Below are 25,129 nucleotides of genomic sequence, written 5' to 3' on the forward strand. Positions count from 1 at the left end.
TGTCTGACTCAACTTCCACTTCTGTAACTGAATCTGTTTCAATGTCTAACCGTTGACAGCTGCTAATCCCAAGACATGTTTAAAGAAGCACTAGAATTATTGCAAAGAATATACCAGAGATCTATTGGTGAAAACAAGACTGATATTAACATGGTAGAAGTCATGAAAACAGAACTGCTCTCATTGGCCTTACATGAGGATAGACACATAGCAAAACACACACACACACACACACACACACACACACAAATCATTTCCTTATTTAGTAAATAACTCATTATCAAATTCTTAAGTTTTCCTGTAGAGAGAAAGACTGAACCTCAGCACTGACTAAAAACTATTTTAAAAAAGTCCCATCTCAGATGTAGCCACAATGAAGTATTTCAGAGTCTGTTGATATAAGACTCATAGAAATGTGGGCAGACAAGGAAAGAAACTGCATTCCCTTCCAATATAAAGTTCCTAGAGAACAGAAGTGTGGGGTAGGTTTTTTTTTTTTCTTTCTATTTTTATTGGATAGGAGAGAGAGAAATTGAGAGAGGAGAGGGAGACAGAGAAAGATTAGACACCTGCAGACCTGCTTCACTGCCCTGCAGATGGGGAGCAGGGAATCGAGTCTGGGTCCTTGAGCATAGTACTGTGTACGCTTAACCCGGTGTACTACTGCCCTAACCCCTTGGGGTAGAAATTTTAAAAATGCCATAAAATATATGAACTATTCAAAATAATACTAACAACCCATTATACTTTGTTGTTTTCGCTGGGCTATGTTGTTTTCGTCGGGCTGGCTTCACTGGCGGGTAACAGACGACCAGGGACTCATGGTTAAGCTGTAGGCAGTATCTCTTTATTCATGCAGGACGCAGCACAATCTAAGCCGAGCTAAGCTAAACTAACCTAAAAACTACAATCTTGTCCTTATAAATATACTAGCCCAGTAGGGTGGGAACAGACTGTGATGCAGAGAGGGTGGAGAGAAAAGTGACTGGTGAAAATCAGGGTATGACAAAGAGAGGATCAGTGTGTGACAAGGAGAGGGAGTGGAGCAGGTGAGAATTCTACCACTAAACCACCAATGCCCTGGAGGGAGTGTGGTGCTTTATGTAAATGTAAAAGTGATTTATGTAAATAGACCAAAGCTTTGAATGGGAACAAATCAATCCCTATATAGGCATATGGTTAAGCAGAAGCCAGGGGGAGCTGGCATACTACCCAACAATACTTAAAATTGTATGCCCTCTCAGTCAACATTATTTGCACAAAAAGCTTAACCATTCCTTAAGCTCTGGGCAAAACCACCTTTTCCAAGAGGCCTCTTTTGCTTCCTAATTTCATCAAGAAACACTATGATCTGTTGTTCAAGCAAGCTTCTAGAGGGGTTCTTGCTAGCACAGCCATCTGTGAACAAGCTTTGCCCCTGACAGAGACCTCTGCATTCCACCACTGGCTACCTACCAGGGTCCAGAAACATACTCAGTGCCAAAGCATAGACACTCTTTCATTAGAGCAGTTTCCATCATCTTGCCAGTGAAGCCTACTAAATGTCCATGGGAGTATGCACACAGAACCATAATACCTTAAAGCTAGAAAATGTCATTTCAGTCATTTATTATTTTTTCAAATTGTTCTTTATTCTATTTTAATAAGAGAGATGGAGAGAGAGGGAAAGGTTGAGGGAGAGGAAAGAGCACTGCTCAGCTCAGGTTTATGGCGGTGCTGGGGAATGAATCTGGTACCTCAGAGCCTCAAGAGTAACAGTCTTTTTGCATAACCATTACTCTTATCTCCTGAGCCCTCCCGCCATTTTGAAATGCTCCCCATTCCCACCCACCCCCACCCACTCATTTTAGAAATCAAAAAACTGGGTCTGGAGAAGTGAAGTGGCTTGTCCAAGTCTGGTAGGAGTTAGGATAATATGACTCCCTGGGTCTCATCCAAGAGCTGAAGCGAACCTCAGTTTCCTCATGAGAACACTTTCCAGGCATGAAGCTGAACAAGCCAGTTGCTTCCTCTGAGGCAACAGAACAAGATTGTCCCCAAGTTTTCTTCAATCTCTAAAATCTGGTGAATCTAATTATCACAATGTATAATACCAAATGTCCTCGGCATTGTGCGGGGATAGAAAGCTGCTCTCCTTTCTCGGATGTAAATGTGGGGGAGGTACATGATGAAAAGATGGGGGTTATTGATCAGGAAGTGAGAGAAGCGCTGGTGGGAGTTAGGCTGCTACTGGGAACCCCCTCTCATCCCAAGCCCTGTAGACAAGCCCCAAGGAGGACAGGGACTTACCAGTCACTGAAGTACCACAGCCTCTAAAGTTCTAACCTGACCCTCTTTGGTTGCTAGTGGGAGAGAGGGGAGAAAAGAAGAATGAAGAAGGGAAGGGTAAACAGGATCAGTAAGACTTCCCCTTGAAGACCAATGGTCTACCGTTTCTGTTCTTTACTCCAGAGAGAGTGGGTGTGCAGCTGAACAGAACTAAACTGTCACCTGAATAATCTCAAGCAGTAAACCCACCAGTTTGGCTTTACTATTTGTCCACTTCTGTCACAGAGTCAGTCCCACCCCAATAGGGACAGTGTGTTGTTCACCCACGAGTCATCCACAGGAGCCAGAGACTTTTAGGGCAATTTCACCATCATACTGAGCAACTGAAGTCAGGGGTAGCTCCTCGCTAATTTAACAGAAAAATCAACGATGTTTTGGAAATATTCAGTCAATACAAGACTAGTCCTTTCAAATGCCACTGTCACTTTTTGCATTCTCTTCTACTTTATGGCACCAGCTAAAGGGGGAGGGGCAAGGCCTAAATAATCTTCAGGTATTACTTAGCACCCTGAGGTTTTATTGACATGTTGTCCTTGTCCCTGTTGTTGTGGCCCGACATCACTGCGGAGAAGAGAGGGGAAGTCCAGAGCAAGGGGGTACACAACTCTTTATTATAGGATGGGGGGGTGGCTCAGGCCACGTGGAGTCAGCCGACAATGGCCGTCCCCACTACCTGACCACGGGGCAAGAGAAGGGAGAGAGATCTGCGAGAGGGGGAGCAGAGAGCCCAGGGAGAGGGTAGGGGGTAAGGGGGCTTTTTATTGGGTGACAACCAGGGGTGCCATGTGGGACCAGGATTGGTTGAAGGGGGCACTGCTAGGATTTCGCCTGGGGCATGGTAAAACCTGGGGGCGGAGACTGCATCAGAATAATTCCTCAGCAACATGTCCCAATATCCTTGTTAGCTCACCACCCACCCACCCACCCCACCCCCGCCAATAAATGAGGGAGTCAGGATATGAATCTAGACCTTATGCCCAAATTTTACAATGTAGCCATATGTCTAGAAGGAAATATATCTCTAAAATATGTTTGTAGGAGATTAACAAAACTGGTTTTCTATCTAAATTTTGCTTAGTTTCAGTAATCCCAATCTAGCGTCAAAGTTACATTTTACCCATGTAAAAGCAAATAAATGTAATAACAGCAACAAGTAACACTTACTGAGTATTGAATGTGCACCAGCACTAATGACTTTACATGTATATATTTACTAATTTGACAACACACTTGGATAACCCTGTTTTTTTTATATTTTCTTTATTTTCTTTTTTTTGTTGCCCTTGCTTTTATCACTATTGTGGTTGTTATTATTGTCATTATTGATGTTGTTGTTACTGGATAGGACAGAGAGAAATGGAGAAAGGAGGGAAAGACAGAGATGGTGAGAGTAAGATAGACACCTGCAGACCTGCTTCACCGCTTGTGAAGTGACCCCCCTGCAGGTGGGGAGCTGGGGGCTTGAACCAAGATCCTTAAGCCAGTCCTCAAGTTTCAAGCCATGTGCGCTTAGCCTGCTGTACTACAACACGACTCCTGGATAACCCTGTTTATGTTGTCCACTCTCCCCTTTCTCCTTCTTTCTCTCCACCCCACCCTACCCCACCCTTCACCAACAATCAGAAGGGATAAGGTTGGACCATAAGAAACTGATATTTCAACAACCGGTAAGCAAGCACTTATCTACTTTGGAGATTTAGATTCACTGTTTGTACGCAAGAAACTGTTAAACACATACATTCCCTTTTTAGGTGGAAAAATAGCTGCAATTTGTCCCAAAAGGAAACAGGTGCACTCAAAATGAAATGCCTTTTTGTTGGTACTAAAACATATTTCCTACTTTTTTTTGCACAGCCTTACAGAAAGCTAAGTTTCAGGATCATTTCAAATGGCCCAAATGTGACACATTTCTCCTTCTACACAGCCCACACTTGAAAAGGAAGATATTGCCTCGAAATTTAAGAATGTATTAAATGGAAGCCTGAACTTGAAAACAGCAAAAACCTCGAAAAGGGAAAGGTGCATATCTTTCATGAAGAATTCAGTTGAGAAAAATTTTTTTTGGAATGTGAGCTGGAGATGAAAGGAAAACCCAACTATAAGGTAACAGGCCAGCATTGGAAACCTAAGTCTACTGCCATCACCATCATGCAGGAATACCGAGGGCTGCTGTGTGAACTGCTCCAGTTTTGACAACCAAGACAAGAAAAGGCCGGGAGGCATATCAAGTACGGAGACTAATGTAGCCATTAAACTTGAGAAGGGCAACACAAGAGACAAAAAGGGCAAAGCAGATCATGCCAAGGCACCCATACATCAACAGAGTAGAGCCCCAAAATGGGTATATGAGGTCACCCGGAAAATTTGAAGAGTGATGCTTGGAAGCCAACAGAGGAATGCTGGGAAGGGAGTAAAAGAGTTTTCAGGGAGTTCTCATTCTGTAAAACTGATTAAAATCAGATTCAAAGGCAAAACCCACTTGAGGATGGTAGTACCAGCATGAATGGGGACCAGGTATCAAGCTGTTTGCTCGGTTGTAGCACTCACTATGGCTTGCCAGTAGAAAATTCTGGAAGAATCTAGATCTATGTACAAAAGAGTTGCCTACTTATACCCGACTTTGCACAGAAAGGTCATCTAATTGGTACTTCTGCCACTCTTGCCCAGACTGCTTCGAGGTAAGCAAGACAGTAGGAGTGTCAACAGCTGGATTACAGAGGGAGAAGGAACAGGCTGAATTTCCTTGGGGGAGCTTATTTCTTTCTCATGTCCTCAGAACAGAACACCAAGACACGTAGACAAAAAAAAAAAAAAAAAAAAGTTATCACCAACATGATTGCACCCAACCAGTAATGTAATCACAGTCTTTTAAAAAAGAGAAGCTTGATACAGCAAATCCTAACAAAGGGATTCTTCAAAGTTAACCCAATTGCCAAACAATGTGATTATTGAAATAACTATCTACTGTCTTCTTAAACCCTAAGACAACAGGAATCTCCCGCTTTGTCTATAGAGCCTATGTTTCACCCAATCCTGGAACCTCTGGGGTGGGGCTCACTTCCCTTCATGTTTCTCTCAAGTCAGGCCAAATGATATTGCATCCGCTGATTCCAACCTAATCAATGCAACCATCTCAGCATGCTTCACCTCAGACTGTATACAGAGACGTCAGGCATGGAGTGCCAGCCCTTCACCCTCATTACTCGGGTGAGACCTTTCCTTTCACGGTAGTCTCTAAGTTCATTCTAGGAGGTTCACTTCCTAACAAAGTCCCAAAACCTAGATATAGACCAGGTCCCATTACATAGAACATATGTTCACATGTATCTATTAGGGCAAAATATATACCTGAAAGCAAAAATACACAATAGTCTTTAGTGAGTCAGTATCAAGTTCATAATGAAATAGTGTCCACTTAGACTTAGATACCCTCCTCACCTAATTCCTATTACAGTTCTCTCACTCACTCCAAAGCTAACCTTAGCAAAGCAAGGACTGCAAAAGCTGAATAAGGGCAAGAGACTGGCATACTTTAACGATGACTCTTTAGTCACTATCAGGCCATTCCAACAGCTGGGGCCCTAATCGGGGAGTCCTGAGTCTCCCAAACAGACTTGATGGGCCTAGACCTCAAATAAATCCCTCTATCCATTGTTTCCGGTCATCTCTATCAGGAACAACAAAACAGACCCCTTTGTGGGCCCCCATAGGATCTTGCCCTCAACCTGGATCAACAGTGGTAGAGAATGTTCCATCCTCCAAAGGGAGGATGGACAACATACTCTATGATATCCCTGAGGAAGATGGGTCGATACTGGGGCAGCATGGAATGTTCCACTCATGACCACAGACTGTGAGCTCAGATCTAGAGGGATGTAGAGGTCACACAGGCTCCTAAGCTAACTATAGGCTCCAGATCACATCAAATTGATGGGGTTTACAGTAATATTTATATCCCTTTCCCATATTAGGGAGCTACTCTCTTCCCTGATCCAGCTTTCTGGTCCTTTTCCCAGCCATGACATCATCTCCCCAGACAATAATTAGGATTCACCTACATATCAGATTTTAGGCTCAGGCAAAAACAAACAAACAAAAAAACACTAGTATAGCTACAGGCCCTTTGAAATATAACTAAAATATGCCTACTACCTATCTACAAAATGAAGGACCCCCCAATGTTTCACCTGCACTATTCCAGCCTTTAGGTCCATAATTGTCCAACAGTTTGTTTGGCTTTGTATATTAACTCTCTTTTCAGCCACCAGGTTCCAGATGCCAGCAAGATGCTGACCAGACTTCGCTGGACAGACAACCCCACCAATGTGCCTTGGAGCTCTGCTTCCCCAGAGCCCTTCCCCACTAGGGAAAGAGAGAGACAGTCTGGGAGTATGGATGGACCTGTCAAAGCCCATGTTCAGCGGGGAAGCAATTACAGAAGCCAGACCTTCAACCTTCTGCATCCCACAATGACCTTGGGTCCATACTCCCAGAGGGTTAAAGAGTAGGAAAGCTATCAGGGGAGGGGATGGGATACGGAGGTCTGGTGGTGGGAATTGTGCGAAGCTATATCCCTCTTATGCTATGGTTCTGTCAATGTTTCCTTTTTATAAATAAAAAATTTTAAAAAAAGAGAGAAGCTTGGTTCAGATCATCATGTAAGTAGTATCACAGCCTCCTCTCTCTCTCCTCCCCCCCTTTCCTCCCCCCCTTTTACTCTCTTACTCTCATGTTCTTTTTTTTATTATTTTATTTATTTATTCCCTTTTGTTGCCCTGTTGTTTTATTGTTGTAGTTATTATTGTTGTTGTCGTTGTTGGATAGGACAGAGAGAAATGGAGAGAGGAGGGGAAGACAGAGAGGAGGAGAGAAAGATAGACACCTGCAGACCTGCTTCACTGCCTGTGAAGCGACTCCCCTGCAGGTGGGGAGCTGGGGTTCGAACCGGGATCCTTATGCCGGTCCTTGTGCTTTGCGCCACCTGCGCTTAACCCGCTGCGCTACAGACCGACTCCCACTCTCATGTTCTAATGTGGTCATTCCAACATGTGAATGTTCTCAATTTTCCCAAATAAAATTTAAAATTCCTGAGGAAAAAAGAGAGTGGCAAAGACAATCAATGGTATAACAGGGAAGGAAGGTCCCATAGCAAAATTTACCTTAATGCTAACAATTTATAACTACACCACTCGATTTTCCCCCTGGCCTTTTCTTACTGTTTTGAACATGGCTAGACACATCCCTGTAAAAGCATTTGTTTTTAATTATGCCTGCTGATCTTATTTACTGCTGTCCCTTTCAGCTCCCCTCGTGTTCCTTTAACAGTTCAGGGCACACTATCTGTGTTCACTTCAAAAAGTGTCCCCTAAACATGTCACACAGTGTCCTTTAATTCCCAGCTGTGTCCATTGTCCAGCAGCTTGTTTTGACCATGGTGACCTACAGACTAGCTGGAGAGCACTGTTTATTGTTTTATTTTGCTGTCATTGGTAGAAGCCGCCACCCGCAGCAATGGGACAGTGGCACTGCATTACAAACAGTTGTAAAACACCTGCTTACAAAATCAGTCAATCCTTTTAAATGCACTTCCCATACAAAAAAGAAAAACTCCTGTTCTCACACTTTCTGAGTTCACAAGAAGTTGCTGGTAATGTGGCACAGCCCCAGCAGGACCCAAAGGATCCATCTCAACTCAAGAGAAGGAGGTGGAACATGCCTGCCTCTAGGATCCCTTTCCCAAAGGAGTGACAGAACATGAGTAATTAGGAAACACAAAGTCCTTCTGCAAAGTGGATTCCCAGCCTCCTAGAATAGCTCTCCTTCCACTTTTCCATTCCAACTCCTCCCACACAGAGCAGGCACCCCTAAACACAACAAAACCCAGAGGTGGCGATTTTCCAAGTCCTACCAAGCCCACTTCAAATACGGGAAAGAGAATGGATTTCTGTTTTCCTCAAGAGGCTTTTTATGGGTTGTTTTAAAAACAATAAAAAACAAACCAAAGACCTGTGGTTCAATTTAAATACAGTGCAAAAAAACAGTTTAGAAGTCTATACTGCTTGTACAGATAGCTGAGTTTTTTGGGGGTGTAACTCTTAATCTATGTCACCTGCAAACGCTCTTCCAAAATCTTATCAGGCTAAGAAACAAAATCCTCCCTTTGTCTAAAAGAAGAAGGAAAGACCTCTGAAGCGGATTCCTACCCAATGGATACAGGACACTGTGAAATTAAACTGTTCAGTGGAAAGAAAAGAGCATGACTTTTTCTTTTTCCTTTTTAAAGTCACTTCCAGAGAGCAAGCTATTTCAAATAAAACCACGATTAAGGTTGCTTCGAGATGGCTTTCAAAGACAATGACATCTTTTGTTTTCTTCTTCATCATAAGTTTTTAATACAACAATGAGTAAAGTTTGAGGGATTCCCATAATCACAGAACGGCCAGGAAGCTGCTCGAAGCAGCAGAGTTTCAAAATGACTTAGTACAGGATGTGCCCATAGAAAGCAATGTTGCGCGCACTGGTGCAACTGCCAAAGTTACTACTGCGAGGGACCCTGAACTTTTTTTTTGTAGGGCGGCAGGGAATCACTCTGAATGCCCTCCCCCGAATTTGTTCGCCTTACCAGCCTACTAGCCTTGAACATTTGGGGGATGGGGTGCTGGAGATGGGGGTGGAAGATGCAGAGGCTCAAGAGCCTGAGTGGTGAGGGGCGGGAGGAGCAAGCTCCCGGGTCTTTCCGGACGCCAAGGTTTCGCTTTCGTGCAAGTAGGGGAGACGAGGTAGCAGACAACTTCCTGCCCCCCAGACACCCCACCCCCTTGCTGGCGCGTGGCGAGGATGGCGGGAACAGCTCCGGGCTGCAGCTGATTCCTGCTTGCCGCCCCCCCCGCCCCCGCACCCGCCCCCGCCCCCGGGCCCGGAGCGCAGGGACTTGCAAGGGACGTGGGGATGGGGGCAGCCGGGGCTCCCGGGAGGAGCTAGCAGGGGGCGTGGGCAAAGCCCCGGAAGGCGCCTACCTGAGCCGAGACGCCTCAGAGCCGGGGTACGCAGGTGCCCCAGTGCAGCGCCGCGACGGCCTGGGCGGGCGGGAAGTCCATGCTACCCAGCCGGCTGAGCTCTTCCCGCCGCTGCGGGCCTGGGGGGGGGGGGGTCCGGGGCGGGTTCCCGCCTCTTCAGGAGGCGGCGAGGGCTTCGGCGGGTCCCGAGGCGGCCGCAGCAACAGGCGCCGAGGCGCGGGGGTGGCGGCAGCCGAGGAGGAGGCGGTGACTGCGCGCGGCTCGCGTTTCCTCCTCCCGGGCTGGGCGCGCGCGGGGGAGGCGAGGGGCGGGCGGCAGCCGGGATCTCCTCGCTCGGTCCCCGGGGAGCTGCGACGGGGACGCGGCTCTGCCTCCCTCCCCACTGCGCCGTGTGGCACAGCCCGAGCGGCTCGGCCGGGACGGGCCAGTCACCCACCGGGAACAGCTGCTGCAGTGCAGCGCCGCCGCGGCCTCCCGCCCTCCTTTCCTGCAGCTCCCCCAGCCCCACCTCACCCCTGGCTTTGCGGGCCATCCCCGGCCGGCCCCAGGGGCTCCAGTCCCGGCCTGGCTGGCTGGGGGAAGGAGGGGTCCCGGGGATGCCGCCCCATCCTGCGTCTGCACAGGGGCCTGGTCCAGCGACGCCTGGGTCTCTGGGGACGCGGCGCCCCGCGCGTGATCGAGGCCCTCGCAGCGGGATGTGCGGTCGCACAGTCTGTCCCCGGCGACCTATTTATAGCAGGTGGCACTGCAGCCGCCTTGACCCGTGGGGCTCTAAGCAGGTGGCACTGCCAGCCCGTTCTCCACGCCCCCCCACCCCACACACGGTGACCTTGCCTCAGCTGCACCCTGGCCGTCTCCCTCCAAAGCTGGCGTGGGGAGACCTGCACGGTGCGCTTTGAAGAGACAACGCCACCTGCCCTCCATCACCCCTTCTTGTCCCACAGTTGGAGAATGGCTGGGAGTGAACTGAACACTGGCATCCTATGGGGCGCTGGCAGGCGCAGCAGGAAAATCAGAGACGGGTGACTTCACGCGACTGGCCCGCCCTTCCCTAAACACAACGGTGAGCGCCACTTCTGACTTGCTTAGAAGAAGGCTGGATTGGGGCGCCTTTTTCCTCCTTGCTGACCTCACGCAGACACGGATTTGTGAACATGCATTTGAGAACACACACGCGTGAGCATGCATTTGCGAACATACACACACACACACACACACACACACACACACACACGTGCTCGTGTGCTTACTTTTGAATCAGGTTTAGGGAAGTTCCCAGCGGCCTTGTAGAGCCCGAGAAGACAGGACTCCTAGGCTCCTAGGACTACAGCGCACCCTCCACCGTCCCTGCCCCACCATGCAACACAGGCACTGTTTCATCCTTGGGGACACAATAGGCTCTGAGGAAACAAGAGGACAGGACACTGCTTCTAGACAGGAGTAGAAAAGGGAGAGCTGGAAGAGGAGTGGGGGGGGGGGGGTAGAAGGAAGGCAGCAGTGGGAGGGAGAAAGGACTAGGGGTGGAGAAGCCCAGGGGTATCTTGGGGTGGTGTAACTTGGAGACTGACTTGAGTGAGGAAGTGGCTGAGAGTCTGGGCTGCAGGATTAGACTTGAACCCAATCCACCAATAGTTTGATGTGGACAGGGTATGGACCTCTGGCTCCATTCTGAAAATGGGGCCTGCAAACTTGGACGGAAGGACACCTTTTCACGATATTTAAAAATTTTTTTTAAATGGATTGAAAAGGGAGTCGGGCTGTAGCGCAGTGGGTTAAGCGCAGGTGGCGCAAAGCACAAGGACCGGCATAATGATCCCGGTTCGAACCCCGGCTCCCCACCTGCAGGGGAGTCGCTTCACAGGCGGTGAAGCAGGTGTCTATCTTTCTCTCTTCCTCTCTGTCTTCCCCTCCTCTCTCCATTTCTCTCTGTCCTATCCAAAAACGACAACAACAGTAATAACTACAACAATAAAGCAACAAGGGCAACAAAAGGGAATAAATAAATTAAATATTAAAAAAAATTTTTTTTTAATGGATTGAAAAAAAATGAGAACGTGGCAACTGGACTGGTGGTGCACTGACTAAGGTGCTAGACTTAGGATGAAGTACTGAGTTCAGTCCCTGGCATCACATGTGCCAGAGTGATGCTCTGGTATCTTTCCCTATCATTAAATACATCTCTTTCTCTTTCTCTGTCTCTCTCTGTGTGTGTGTGTGTGTGTGTGTGTGTCTTTATGAGAATAAAGTGCTTATCACAGTGGCACATACTTGGGCTTAACTAATGGCAGCAGCTACTGCTACTGTGGCTTTGAGGAGGCACTTGGAGATCCAGGGTGCCCTCCACCAACTCTTACACCCCAGAACCAGTGCACACCTAGAAGCTGATCAAGTTCTTGGAGTCTGATTTCTGAACTACCTTATATCATTCCCTGAACCCATCCCTTTGGATGTAAGGCCCACAGGAGCTATATTTAGTGGAGTACAAAAGATTGATAAGATACTACTCTGCAATCAAAAAAGATGATATTGTGTTTTGTGGGACAAAAATGAATGGAACTAGAGGTGATTATGCTTAAGTGAAATAAGTAAAAAGGTGAAAGACAACGACTGGATGGTTTTACTCATATGTGGAATCTAGAGAAATCCATAAGGGAACTGGGTGGTGATGCACCCGGTTAATCCCATGTAGTACTAAGCACAAGGACCTACTCTAGGATCTGGGTTCAAGCCCCAGGATCCCCACCAGCATGGGTGACGCTTCACAAGTAGCAAAACAGGTCTGTAAGTGTCTATCTTTCTCCCTCTCTCCTTCCTCCTTCTCTCTGTACTATCCAATAAAATGGAAAAAATGTTCACCAGGAGCAGTGGATTCATAGTGCTGGCACCAAGCCCCAGCAATAACCCTGGAGGCAGAGAGAGAGAGAGAGAGAGAGGGAGAAATGAACACAGAACTTTGGTGGTGGGTGAAGTGTGGAATTATACTCCATAATTTTACAATCTTGTAAAATAATAGTCACAAATAAAAAATGGTTTGAACAAAGAAAAGAAAAACTGAGATTTATCCTCAGCTTGGTTTAACACACACTAGTAATGACTGTTACCCACTGGGGGTTAGTCTGTTGGGGAATCATGGTATGTAATTTATTATTTTTAAAAGATTTTTTTCTTTCTCTTTTAAATCATTTATTTATTTATTTTTTACCTTAGTGGGAGGTGACACACAGAGAGAGAGAGGAATCTTTTATTTACTATTGGACAAAGACAGAGCAAATGAGAGGGGGAAACAGATAAAGAGGAAGAGAGACAGAGAGACACCTGCAGCCCTGTTTGACCACTCATGAAATTCCCCCCCCCTGCAGGTGGGGACCAGAAACTTGAACCAAGGTCCTTGCACACTGTAATGTGTAAGCTTAACCAGATGCACCACTGCCTGCCCCCTATGGTATGTACTTTATGTATATGTTATCTTTAATCCTTATAAGAATCTCAGCAAAGTTCTATTAATCTACTTAACTATTCAGAAAATTAAGAGGGTTACTGAGTTAGTAGGTGCAGGGATCCCCAGTCCCTTACAACTGATTTCTCTCTCTGGCTACTATATAGCTATCTTGTTGCACTTACCTCATTTTTTGTTATAGCAGAGTTATTTGCGAACTTAGCCTCAAATCCTTTTTACAAGAGGTGAAGAATATATCCAGATAAAAATACACTAGTGGTGAGACTGTGTGTTTGGTTATGGAGATTTTTCTTCTCCAAGTCACAAGACCTGATAAACGTGTTCAGCCATATCACTGTCTCTTGCATTTGCCATCACTAGTTCATGTTTTTATCTCTAGTTCTCATTACCTCTTTACAGCAGCCTGCTGGAAACACTTAAGTGAACAGATGTCATGACAGGTACACTGTGACCCACTTTGTACACACCCTGAAACTGTTTTCATATGAGATTTTCTTGTGAAGGTTGAAACTTTCACCTAATAGCATTCTCTGCTAGCCCTTGGCCGTGGGAGAGGATCAGATCAAGGCTGGACTCTGATTCCAGAACATTCTGGCCAGAACCCCCTTCTACCTCCACCTCCATCCTCTCATTCCACCCCTCTTCTCTCTCCACACTAGTCATTCTCAGAGTGCCAGAAAGCTTGGGTACATGCTGGCAGCCAGATGGGTGCTATGGAGGTGAGAAAGGTATGACATGGGAAGGTGGTGGCTGGAGCAGGTAGGGAGACAGACCTTTCACTATTGTTTTGGTGAGGGAAACATTCCTCACCATCGCCCCATGACAGATCTAGGCAGTTCCAGGTCAGAGATATCTAATTTAGTGACAAAATGGTTGTTTGCCCTGGTCTAGGAAAGATCTGTAGCCCTTATGAGTAGCTATGATTTCTGTGTCACTTTTTAAAATTTTTGGTATCAGTGCCCTTGGGATGACAACAAGGGATGTTTTATAGTGATTTTTGCTTCCTGGAAGCCAAACTCCCTCTGAAATACAGAAGAGTTTTGTTTGTTTTTTAACTGTGTCCTGGTGTAAGGAGTAGTTTGCCTTCAACTTCATCTGTACTAATTTCTGACAGCTCTGGAAAAAGCATGGAAAGGGGGACTTTGGGACTACAAGTGACACCTGGAAGTAGCAGGGTGAAAACTTTCAGGGGACATTTTAAGTTGTCCAAGTGCAGAGCTAGTCCCCCAGTTTAGTGGCATGTAAGACTAGGAAGGGAGGACTCAGATATCATTTGCAGCCCAGCCGGTTGATATACCTCCAAGGTGTGGCCTGGGGCTACAAGACTTAAGTGCTGGCTACAAAGGGGGCCCAGGAAGATAGTCTGCAGATCTAGAAGTCACCAAACCCAAAACTAAGCTGGAAATGGGGTCAAACACCACACCTGGTAACTACTGGACTTTAGGCCCCTAATTCACCTGACTGGTGAGACCCAGGACCCCAGGGGGAATGGAGATGACTCCCACACAGGCATCAGTTACCGACTATCAGCAAAATCCCAGGCAGGAAGGAAGGTCACAGCAATCCAAGCTGCTGCTGTTTTCCCGGGAGGTGGACGATCTCTGTGCACACAGCTCCCCCTGAGATCTGTGTCATTCTTTGGGGGCTTCCCTATAGACGCTTTCCCAATTTAGCCATTTGCTTGCAGCATAACTAAAGGTTCACTGTCAGAAGCCAGGAACCATCATACAATTTTAAGAAAGCTGGAAAGCCTAGAAAAGTATGGGTCAGTGACATCGTTAAAATCAAGTGGGAAGTCCAGAGGCTGAGAGATCAGAGATTGGGAGTTCTGGCTTAACAGATAGAGTACAGTCTTTGTATGCATAATGCCCTCAGTTCAGGTTTGTTTCCCAATACAAATAGCCTAGGATGGTGCTCTGATATCTTCTCCAGCCCCCAGCCCAACACCTGCTTCCCAGCAAATTAAGGGCCAGGAAGATAACTTAGTTTATTAGAGCACAGAACTTGCATATCTGAGGCCCCATAAGCCTCTGGTTCGGCCCCAACACCATTTTATGCCAGAGCTGAACATTGCTCTTATCTTTATCCTCTCTCACAGCAAACAATTTTTTTTTTATTAATGAATGAATTAAAAACATAGAAGAGGTGACTTTACTTTTAAACAGTTAGAACTGGGGCCTGGGAATTGCTTCATCATTAATAGAGCATATACCTTATAAGCCAGATGCTACATTAAAACAGTTTTTGAATGGCTGGGCAAGTGTACTTATTACCATGTAGAAGTACCTGGGTTCAAGCTCCCAGCCCCCACTTGCTGGGCGGGGGGGGGGGGGGGGGGGGGAGGTTTCCAGAGTGGTAAACAGTGCTGCAAAGTGTTTCCCTCTCTCTGCCTTTCTCCCCCTTCCCTCTCGAGTTCTGTCTGTATAAAAAAAATAAAAATATATTTTAAAAACCATATATATATCTTGGTAAATGTAGTAAAGAGACCTGGCATTTTCTTTCTTTCTTTTTTTTTTTTTTTTGCTTCCAGGGTTATCGCTGGGGCTTGTGCCTACACTATGAACCCGTTGCTCCAAGAGGCCATTTTTCCCATTTTGTTACTCTTGTTGTAGTTGTTATTGTTATTGTTGTCATAGCTTTGTTGTTGTTGTTGGATAGGACAGAGAGAAATGGAGAGAGGAGGGGAAGACAGAGAGGGGGAGAGAAAGATAGACTCCTGCAGACCTGCTTCACCACCTGTGAAGCGACCCCCCTGCAGGTGGGGATATAAGGGTCTCCTTACGCAGGTCCTTGCGCTTTGTGCCATGTGTGCTTAACCGGCTGTGCTACTGACTGACCCCCCCCATATAATTTCTTATTATTATTGAATCTTATCAGGTTGTGGCCAAAAAAAAAAATTAAGGAATGCTGCTGTCTGTCTGACAAGTCTCAGTTCCGAGACTCTGAAGAGCCACTGCAGAGGTTGGGGTTAGCAGAAAAACTGGCTCTGTTTGCTGTGAAGAGCCCCACAGCAAGGATCAAAAGAATGTCCGGAAAAATCCACCAGCCTAGTTCATTCCCTGTCATGCCTACTAACAGGGAGAGCTTGATATAACTGCCTAACTCCTCAGTTTGGCCCTTGCATTGGTAGAAACATTCTACAGATTAAGAGACTCAGCTTGCCTTTGGTTCTTACCTCCTCTCATATACTGACAACTGACTGGATCAACTTTGTAAATATCAAGGGATTTTGAGGCCAGGGAGGTAGAGCATGGGGCAGATCATAGGACACTTGTGTGTGTGAAATCTGTAGTCCTAGCACGTTATAGGTGTGATGCTCTCATCCTCTCTCTCACTTTTACAAATACATACATCTTTTAGAAGATTAATGGGCTGCTTTGAAGTTCTACAAAGTGCCCTTTCTTTACCATTAATCAAGAATGTCAGAAACAAGGCCAGAGAGCCAGGTGGTGGAGTACCTGGTTAAACATACATAGTACCATGTGCAAGAATCTTGGATAGGACCCTGGTTAGAGCCTCTGCTCCCCACCTGCAGAGGGGACACTTCACACTCACTAGATGTCTTTATCTCTAAGTCACCCTGCCCTCTCATTTTCCATTTTTCTCTGTCCTATCAAAACAGAGAGGAAAAAAGTGGCTACCAGGAGTGGTGGATTCATAGTGTCAGCATTGAGCCCCAAAGAAAAGAATGTTAGAAACCAATTCATTAACTGAAAGATGTAAAACACTACCTTCTCTATTAGAAATGGAAGATCGCACAATGGCTATGCTAATTATTCTCATGCCTGAGGTTTCCTCTCCGGCCCACACCTAGGGTGTGTCTCCATCTTGAATGGGTATAACAAAAGGTTTAAAGACGTTGTTGATATGTAAAAGTCTCAAATTCCTTCTCTATTAGAAACGTTGGATCATGCAGTAGATATGCTAATAACAAGTTTTGTTTCATAGTAAGTAAGTTGCAGCCAGCTGCCTGTGGGACCCTAGGCCGTTCCCCGCCCCCATGCAATTGCCGGTCAAGTAGCCCCCCAGAGGCAAGAAATGTTTTTTTTTTCAGATATGGCCCCCTCAGGCCTTCCCTTGGCAACATGCTGGTTTTTGTTATATATGTTTCTGTTCACCCCACACCCTTGATACTATAGTCATTTAGTTAAAAAGAAAAGGGGGAATTGTCGTATGCTTTACATTGGTTTGTTCTAGCCCTCCCCCACCAAGAGAATTGGATGAGTCCTGTTAATTTTGCGGCCCTGCTTGGCCCCGCCCCAAGGGACCCCGAGAGAGGGTTCCTGAGTCCGAGAGTTCCTGAGTTCCCGAGTGACAGAGTTCCTGGGTTCCTGAGTTCGAGAGTAAGAGAGAGTGCTTGTGCCGCCGCAAAGAGACAGCAGAGTTCTGTTTGGTGATTAGTTTGTCTTAGTTTCTGAATCGTTGTTCCTGAATAAAGAAATACAGCTTCCCTGCCCAGCCGTTGTCTCCGCGTCTCTGTTACCCGCCCATGAAGCAAGCCAGCCCGGCAAGAGCCTTCCGGAATTTTAACAACAGAAAGATACTGGAAATTACCCAAATGTCTCCTTTTTCTCTAAAGATGGGTCAGTCACTCAGAGAAACCTTCAGACTAGTCCCAGGCTTAGGCCTTCAGTTTGGCTCAGAATAATTTCTTTTAATACATTTTTCTTTTGCAAAACACTGAATTTACTTTACAGTAGTTAAATTTCCATTGACTAGTTAATTGCATGCTCATATTAGCTACAAATCCTAACTCTAACTAATGCGATGATATATTTTTACTTAATTTCCAAATAATCACAGTAAGATAAGAGTGCTGAACCATTAATTTAACTTAGTCACAAAATTGCCATAAAGGCAGGAAATTAAGATTATGCTGGCAAGAACCCTAGGATGGCTCACTGGGTGGACTTGTTCACACTGGCTGATGGTAGTGACTTTCTGGAACCCTCTATGGAAGTTTCTGGGGCAAGTTCAAGTGCAGGGGGAGTCAAAAGTGAGAAGCAGCATCTGTTTCAACCAAAGAAAGAGACAGTACCACAGAAGCAAACTGGATAATTTGCCAACCCAAGGCATAACTATTAGTAGTATGCTATGCCCAAGTAGTTTTATTAGCAATAGGAAATAATCTTCAGGACAAGAAAATGGATTGAAGTCAAGATCACAGATTCCACTGCCTTGCCTACAATACAAGGTACTTAAAATTGCCTACTGAGGGCCAAGCAGTGGCTCGCCTGTTGAGTGCACATGTTACCATATTCAAGCCTCTGGCCCCCACCTGCAGGCGAAGGAAACTTCACAAATGGTGAAGTAGTGTCACAGGTATCTCTCTTCTTTATCTCCCTCCTCCCTCTCAATTTCTGTCTCTATCAAATAAATTTAAAGATACATTTTAAAATTTTAACTACCTTCTGAAAAGCCTGCTCAAATAGAAAGGAGTAAAAAAAAATCAATAGAGCTGACTATGTAGATTTTAGAATTTCAGCAGTTACAATCAACAAACATTTCACTGCACAGGGGAACTCATGTTTATAATGAATGAGCAAGATAGATACATGTGGTGTGGGAACAAGTGGCCAGAGGGCTTCTGTGAAGCGCCTAATCTCCTTTTAAGGACAAAGCAGATAAAGCTCTGGGCACTGGTCCCATTTCCCTTGAGAGCTCTCTCTCTTAAATTATTGCTCTATACAGGGAACTGTGGTGCTCAGCTCTGACGATACCCATCCTGTATGTGAGACTTCCACTTCCCACTTGAGTTGGTTTTTCAGGTCTGGGCCTCAAGCACAAAGCAGAACAAATATTAGGTAGCACATCATCTTTTCCATTATTTATTTAAAAAAAAATCTTTTATTTATTTTTGATCAGCTTTGATCTATAGTGCTGCTGGGGAATGAACCTGAGAGCTCTGAACTTTAAGCAGGAAAGTCTGTTGTAGAAACTGCTGTGCTTTCAGGGGTCGGGCAGTAGCGCAGTGGGTTAAGTGCACGTGGCATGAAGCACAAGGACAGGCTCAAGGATCTCAGTTCGAGTCTCCCCCCAACCCCCCACTCCCCACCTGCAAGTCCCCCCCCAACCCCCTGCTCCCCACCTGCAAGGGGGTTGCTTCACAAGTGGTGAAGCAGGTCTTCAGGTGTCTGTCTTTCTCTTCCCCTCACTGTCTTTCCCTTCTCTCTCCATTTCTCTCTGTCCTATCCAACAACAATGACAGCAATAACAACAATAAACAAAAAAGGCAACAAAAGGGAGAAAATAGCCTCCAGGAGCAATGGATTTGTAGTGCAGTCACTGAGCCCCCAATAACCCTGGAGGGAAAAAAAAAAAAGAAAGAAAGAAAAGAAAAAGAAAAGAAACTGCTGTGCTTTCTCCTCAGCCTACACATTATCTTTCCTTTTTTATTTTATTTTTTGAATATTATTTATTTATTATTGGATAGAGACAGAGAGAAAGAGAGAGGGGAGGAGATAGAGAGAAGAGACAGATAGCTCAGATCTAGAGGGGTGTAGAGGTCACACAGGCTCCTAAGCTAATTATGGGCTCCAGATCACATCAAATCGATGGGGTTTACAGTAATATTTATACTCCTTTCCCATATTAGGAAGCTACTCTTTTCCCTGATCCAGCTTTCTGGTCCTTTTCCCAGCCATGACATCATCTCCCCAGACAATAATTAGGATTCACCTACATATCAGATTTTAGGCTCAGGCAAAAACAAACAAACAAAAAAACACTAGTATAGCTACAGGCCCTTTGAAATATAACTAAAATATGCCTACTACCTATCTACAAAATGGAGGACCCCCCAACACTTCATCTGCACTATTCCAGCCTTTAGGTCCATAATTGTCCAACAATTTGTTTGGCTTTGTATGTTAACTCTCTTTTCAGCCACCAGGTTCCAGATGCTAGCAAGATGCTGACCAGACTTCCCTGGAGAGACAACCCCACCAATGTGCCTTGGAGCTCTGCTTCCCCAGAGCCCTTCCCCACTAGGGAAAGAGAGAGACAGTCTGGGAGTATGGATCGACCTGTCAATGCCCATATTCAGCAGGGAAGCAATTACAGAAGCCAGACCTTCAACCTTCTGTGTCCCACAATGATCTTGGGTCCATACACCCAGAGGGTTAAAGAGTAGGAAAGCTATCAGTGGAGGGAATGGTATACAGAGGTCTGGTGGTGGGAATTGTGCAAAGCTGTACCCCTCTTATGCTATAGTTTTGTCAATGTTTCCTTCTATAAATAAAAAAATTTAAAAAATAAAGCATCCAGGAGCAATGGATTTGTAGTGCAGTCACTGAGCCCCACCAATAACCCTGGAGGCAAAAAAAAAAAAAGAAAGAAAAGGAAAGAAAAAGAAAACTGCTATGCTTTCTCCTCCTTTTAATTTTATTTTTTAAATATCATTTATTTATTATTGGATAGAGACAGAGAGAAAGAGAAAGGGGAGGAGATAGAGAGAAGAGACAGGTAAACAGCTGCAACCCTGCTTCACCACTCATGAGGCTTTCCCTCCTGCAGGGAGGACCTGGGGCTTGAACTAGGGTCCTTGCACATTGTATGTACTTAACCCAGGTGTGCCACTGCCTAGCCCCCCACATTATCTTTTCTTATGGTGACTAAGTGTGTCTAATATCTGAGAGGTTTCTTTATAAATCATCTGAGAAAAAGTAGGGAGTTTACCCAGATTAGTAAAATAACAAAGCTTTCGACATTGTAAACACCCTCCCCCCCAAAACACACACACACACACACACACACACACACACACACACACACACACACACACACACACACACACACACACACTTGTTTTGATGCCAAATGTCAGTATGACATTATGGCACACAGTGTATATGTGATACTGGCTAACTGGTCTCCCTGCATTTGCTCCTTGCCAGTCTATGCTTTTATCTCACTACAGTAGCCAAATGAATCAAGTTAAATATTGGGCCTCTTTCCAGAACCCTCCCACAACTCCACAGATATCTCAGAGTCAAAGTCAAATTATAAAGGCCTTATAAGAGACTATAGGATATTCTTCCTTCCTCCTCCCCACACCACTAGCTGTTCTTCATGTCCTGCTCCCAACCTTGGCTCATTCTGCTCCAGTCACATTTGCCTTGCCATTGCACACTGCTGCCCCAGCGCCTGGCACTCATTCCTCTGCTGGCCATACTCTTCCCTTAGATGACCACATGACCTCCTGCTAATTCATCATTAAATCTTTATTTACCTATTGCCTTCTCTGGGCCAGGAGGTGGCGCACCCAGTTAAGCACACATATTACCATATGCAAGGACCTGGGTTTGAGTCCCTGCTCCCTACCAGCAGGAGGGACGCTTCATGAGCAGTGAAGCGGATCTAGAGGTATCTATATTCCTCTCCTTCTCTCTGTCTCCCTTTCTGCCTCCCCCTCTTCTCTTAGTTTCTCTCTGTGCTATCATAAAAATTAAAGAAAAGAGGGGGACGGGAAGTAGTGCAGTGGGTTAAGTGCACATGGCACAAAGCGCAGGGACCTGCTTAGGAATCCCTGTTAGAGCCCCCTGCTCTCCACCTGCAGGGGAGTCGCTTCACAGGCAGTGAAGGATGTCTGCAGATGTCTTTCTCTCCCCCTCTCTGTCTTCTCCTCCTCTCTCAGTTTCTCTTTGTCCTATCTAACAACAATGACAACAATAATAGTAACGACAACACCGATGGACAACAAGGGCAACAAAACGGGGGGGAAAAGTGGCCTCCAGGAGCAGTGGATTCGTGGTGCAGGCACCGAGCCCCAGCAATAATCCTGGGGGGGGGGGAGAAGAAAAAAAGTTAAAAGAAAAAGAAAGAAAAAAGGAAAAAAATGGCTGCCAGGAGCAGTGGATTTGTAGTGCCAGCACTGAGTCCTAAAAGTAACTCTAGTGGAAAAGAAATAATAAAATAAAATAAAATAATAAAATATATCACCTCCTCTATGAGGTCTTTTCTGACCAACCCTTCAAAATTACAAATCACTGATACACCTACATACGTCTTGTCCTGTTTCCCTGCTTTATGTTTCTGCATTTTGTACTCTCTGCCAGCATTTATCACCTTCCACTATACTATAGTAATTACTTGCATATCCTATTTGCCATCTGTTTCCAACTCCCTTTATTACAAGGGCAGAGGATTTTTATATATTTATTTTTTTGTTTCTGCTGGATCTCCAATGCATAGGGTAGAGCCCAGCATATAGTGGACATTCAATAAGTATGTGCAATATGAGTGAAAAAAGTGAATGAAAATGTCATGTGGGGGCTGAGGAGATAACATAATGGTTATGCAAAAGCCTTGTAAGCCTGATGCTCTGAAGTCCCAGGTTCAATCCCCAGCGCCACCATAAGCCAGAACTGAGCAGTGTTCTGGTAAAAAAAAAAAAAAAAAAAGTCATGTGGTACATGGCATTTGTGAATTCATTGAATGTCGATATAATCTTTCCCTTAAATAAGAAATTGTTGGGCCTGGTAGTAGCACCGCGGGTTAAGCACACATGGCGTGAACGTAAGGATCCCGGTTGGAGCCCCTGGCTCTCTACCTGCAGGGGAATTCACAAGCGGTGAAGCAGGCCTGCAGGTGTCTATCTTTCTTTCCCCCTCTCTGTCTTTCCCTCCTCTTTCCATTTCTCTCTGTCCTATCCAACAACACTGCAATAACAACAACAATAAGAGCAACAAGGGCAACAAAAAATGGGGAAAATGGCCTCCAGGATTTATAGTGCAGGCACTGAGCTCCAGCGATAACCCCAGAGGGGGGGAAAAATATATATATATATATAGGATTCTATCAAGAGTAACTTTTCCACCCTGTTGGTATGTTCCCTTCCCCCCGACCTCTGAGAAGAATTGGTTTGCCCCTTGCTAGTTTCGCACCCGCTTTCTCCCTGCCCCTTATGCTAAGGACGGGCAGAGTCCCAGCAGCAGCTGCAGAGAGAGGATGATGGAGAAAAGCACATGGTGTGGTGATTTGCCCGTTGGTGAATAAAGATTAAACTGCGTTCTCAGCCCAGCCGTGTGTCTCTGGTCGTCTCTGTTACCCGCCCGTGAAGCCAACCCGGATAAAACAACACCACCCCAATAAAAAAAATTTTTAAAAAGAATAACTTTTCCTTGGGCGGCTGGTTGTATCACCATCCTAGTGCAATGCAATGGCTAGCTTTGGGATTGAAGGGTCAGCTTTGGGACCCTGTTCTTGGCTAGTATTGAGGTCATTTTGCATACAAAATTACTGAATCATAAATGTCTTTGTTAAGCCATTGCCAGCTTGTGCCAGTACTTATCCAAGAGCAAACACTAATAAAATATAGAATTTCATAAAGAAAAAAAATAGAAGATTGCCATGTATTCAGAAATCAGGCTCTTTCCACTAGATAGGTATTCACAAAAGAAAAATCTTTCTTTTATGCAGTGATGGTGAGAGTCAATAATGTGAGACTACATTTGTTTTGATTTTTGTCTTTTAATACCTCTACCTGCAAAACTAGATGATACCAGTATTTCTGCCAGTTTCCAGTGTTTATGGGAAATTTAGGAAGCATTTATTTCTTTCTATTTTTTTTTTTAAGACTAGTTATTAACGAGAGGGAGGAGGAGAGAGAAAGAATATAACTCTGGCATATGTAACCTTGAAACTTCACAGTTGAGAGTCTTAATATGTTATCTACTGCACCATCTTCCAGGGCCATAGGAAGCATTGATTTTTTTTTTTTTTTTTTACCTTCTAGCTTTATTCTCACCTTTTTTCTTCTTCCTCTATTCAGGGGAGGGGAATTTTTTTTCCTTTTCTGTCAAAGGCTATTTTGATAGTGATAACATCATTTGAGGGTCATATAAAATTATCAGATTAAAAATGAGTACTTGGGGAGTCGGGCGGTAGCGCAGCGGCTTAAACACACCTAGCGCAAAGAACAAGGACTGGAGTAAGGATCCCGGTTTGAGCCCCTGGCTCCCCACCTGCAGGGGGGTAGCTTCACAAGTGTTGAAGCAGGTCTACAGGTGTCTATCTTTCTCTCCCCTTCTCTCTCTTCTCCTCCTCTCTCCATTTCTCTCTGTCCTATCCAAGTACAATGACATCAATAACAACAATAATAACTACAACAATAAAACAACAAGGGCAACAAAAGGGAAAAATATAAATACTTAAAATATTTTTTAAATGAGCACTTAATGTTGCTATGGAGAAACATAGATTTATTGAATCTCAAGTTCTGCCTGTGGTTGCCTGGCTCAGATAAGCCCTACCCTTATTCTAGTCCTACTATCCTATTCATGTACTTTTAATTTTCTCATTGCCTTGTATGTATTTAAGCATAAACACATCATTTGAGACTCACTTCTTGGACTGGCAGACTTGAGTGAATGAAGGTATGAATGGACTAAAACAAAATAAAGAATGTATCAATTATCTTGGCCTGGCCTTCAGTCAAATGCTTTTACTCATTATCACCTTGGATGTTATCTGCAAATAGAGTGCTTGTAATTGACATCTCTCATTTTTTTCATCTCTTTAGTCACACCAGACATAAATGCCTCTCCTCCGCCACCCTTGTTATATAAATAAAGAGATTTAGACTTCAGAGACTTTGAGTTTTCCTAAGGCAGAACCCTTGGAGAGATGAACTTGGAATTGTAACCTAGATAGTCTGTCCGAGAGTGTTCATACTACTGTCTTTTAAAAAACTATTGGTTTTGAGGACAATATGACAATATTGTATAAAAATTGTTTTTTTCATTTTTAATATATATAGAGAGAAAGACGGAGAGAGAGAGAGATAGGGACACTATAGCACCAGTGCTTCCACCAAAGTAATGAAGGCTGGTCTCATACCAAGAGAGCTATTTCATTAGCCCTAAATTAATTCTGTTTTTTTTTTTTTTTTGCCTCCAAGGTTATCGCTAGGGCTTGGTGCCTGAACTACGAATCCACTGTTCCTGGAGACTATTTTTATTGCCTTTGTTGTTTATTGTTGTTATTATTATTGCTGTCATTGTTGTCTGATAGGACAGAGAGAAATCGAGAGAGGAGGGGAAGACAGAGGGGGAGAGAAAGATAGACACCTGTAGACCTGCTTCACTGCCTGTGAAGCAAACCCCCCCCACCACAGGTGAGGAGCCAGGGGCTCGAAGCCAGATCCTTACACCAGTCCTTGCAGTTCATGCCATGTGCACTTAATGTGATTGTGCTACCACCCAGCCCTCAATTAATTATGTTTTATATGGTGCCATAGATCAACCTCAGAACCTTATGCATGCGAATTACCACTGCGCCACTACCCTGATCAGACTTTGATTTTTTTTTCCTTCCAGGAATAAGAGAG

General features: G+C 45.0%; 1 protein-coding gene across 4 annotated transcripts in view; it reads right to left on the minus strand.

Moving 5' to 3' along the window:
• Positions 1–9,998, minus strand: part of TBC1D1 (TBC1 domain family member 1) — a 272,373-nt gene extending 262,375 nt beyond the window's left edge. The window contains exon 1 of one of the 4 annotated variants that reach the window (XM_060188219.1): positions 9,345–9,998. The gene's annotated coding sequence lies outside the window, so the exon portion shown is untranslated. The remainder of the gene's footprint in view (positions 1–9,344) is intronic. The other 3 variants (XM_060188218.1, XM_060188220.1, XM_016187994.2) reach the window with 3 other exon arrangements.
• Positions 9,999–25,129: the final 15,131 nt, after the last annotated feature.

This window comes from Erinaceus europaeus, chromosome 3 (genome assembly GCF_950295315.1).
Source record: "Erinaceus europaeus chromosome 3, mEriEur2.1, whole genome shotgun sequence".
Classification (NCBI taxonomy): domain Eukaryota; kingdom Metazoa; phylum Chordata; class Mammalia; order Eulipotyphla; family Erinaceidae; genus Erinaceus; species Erinaceus europaeus.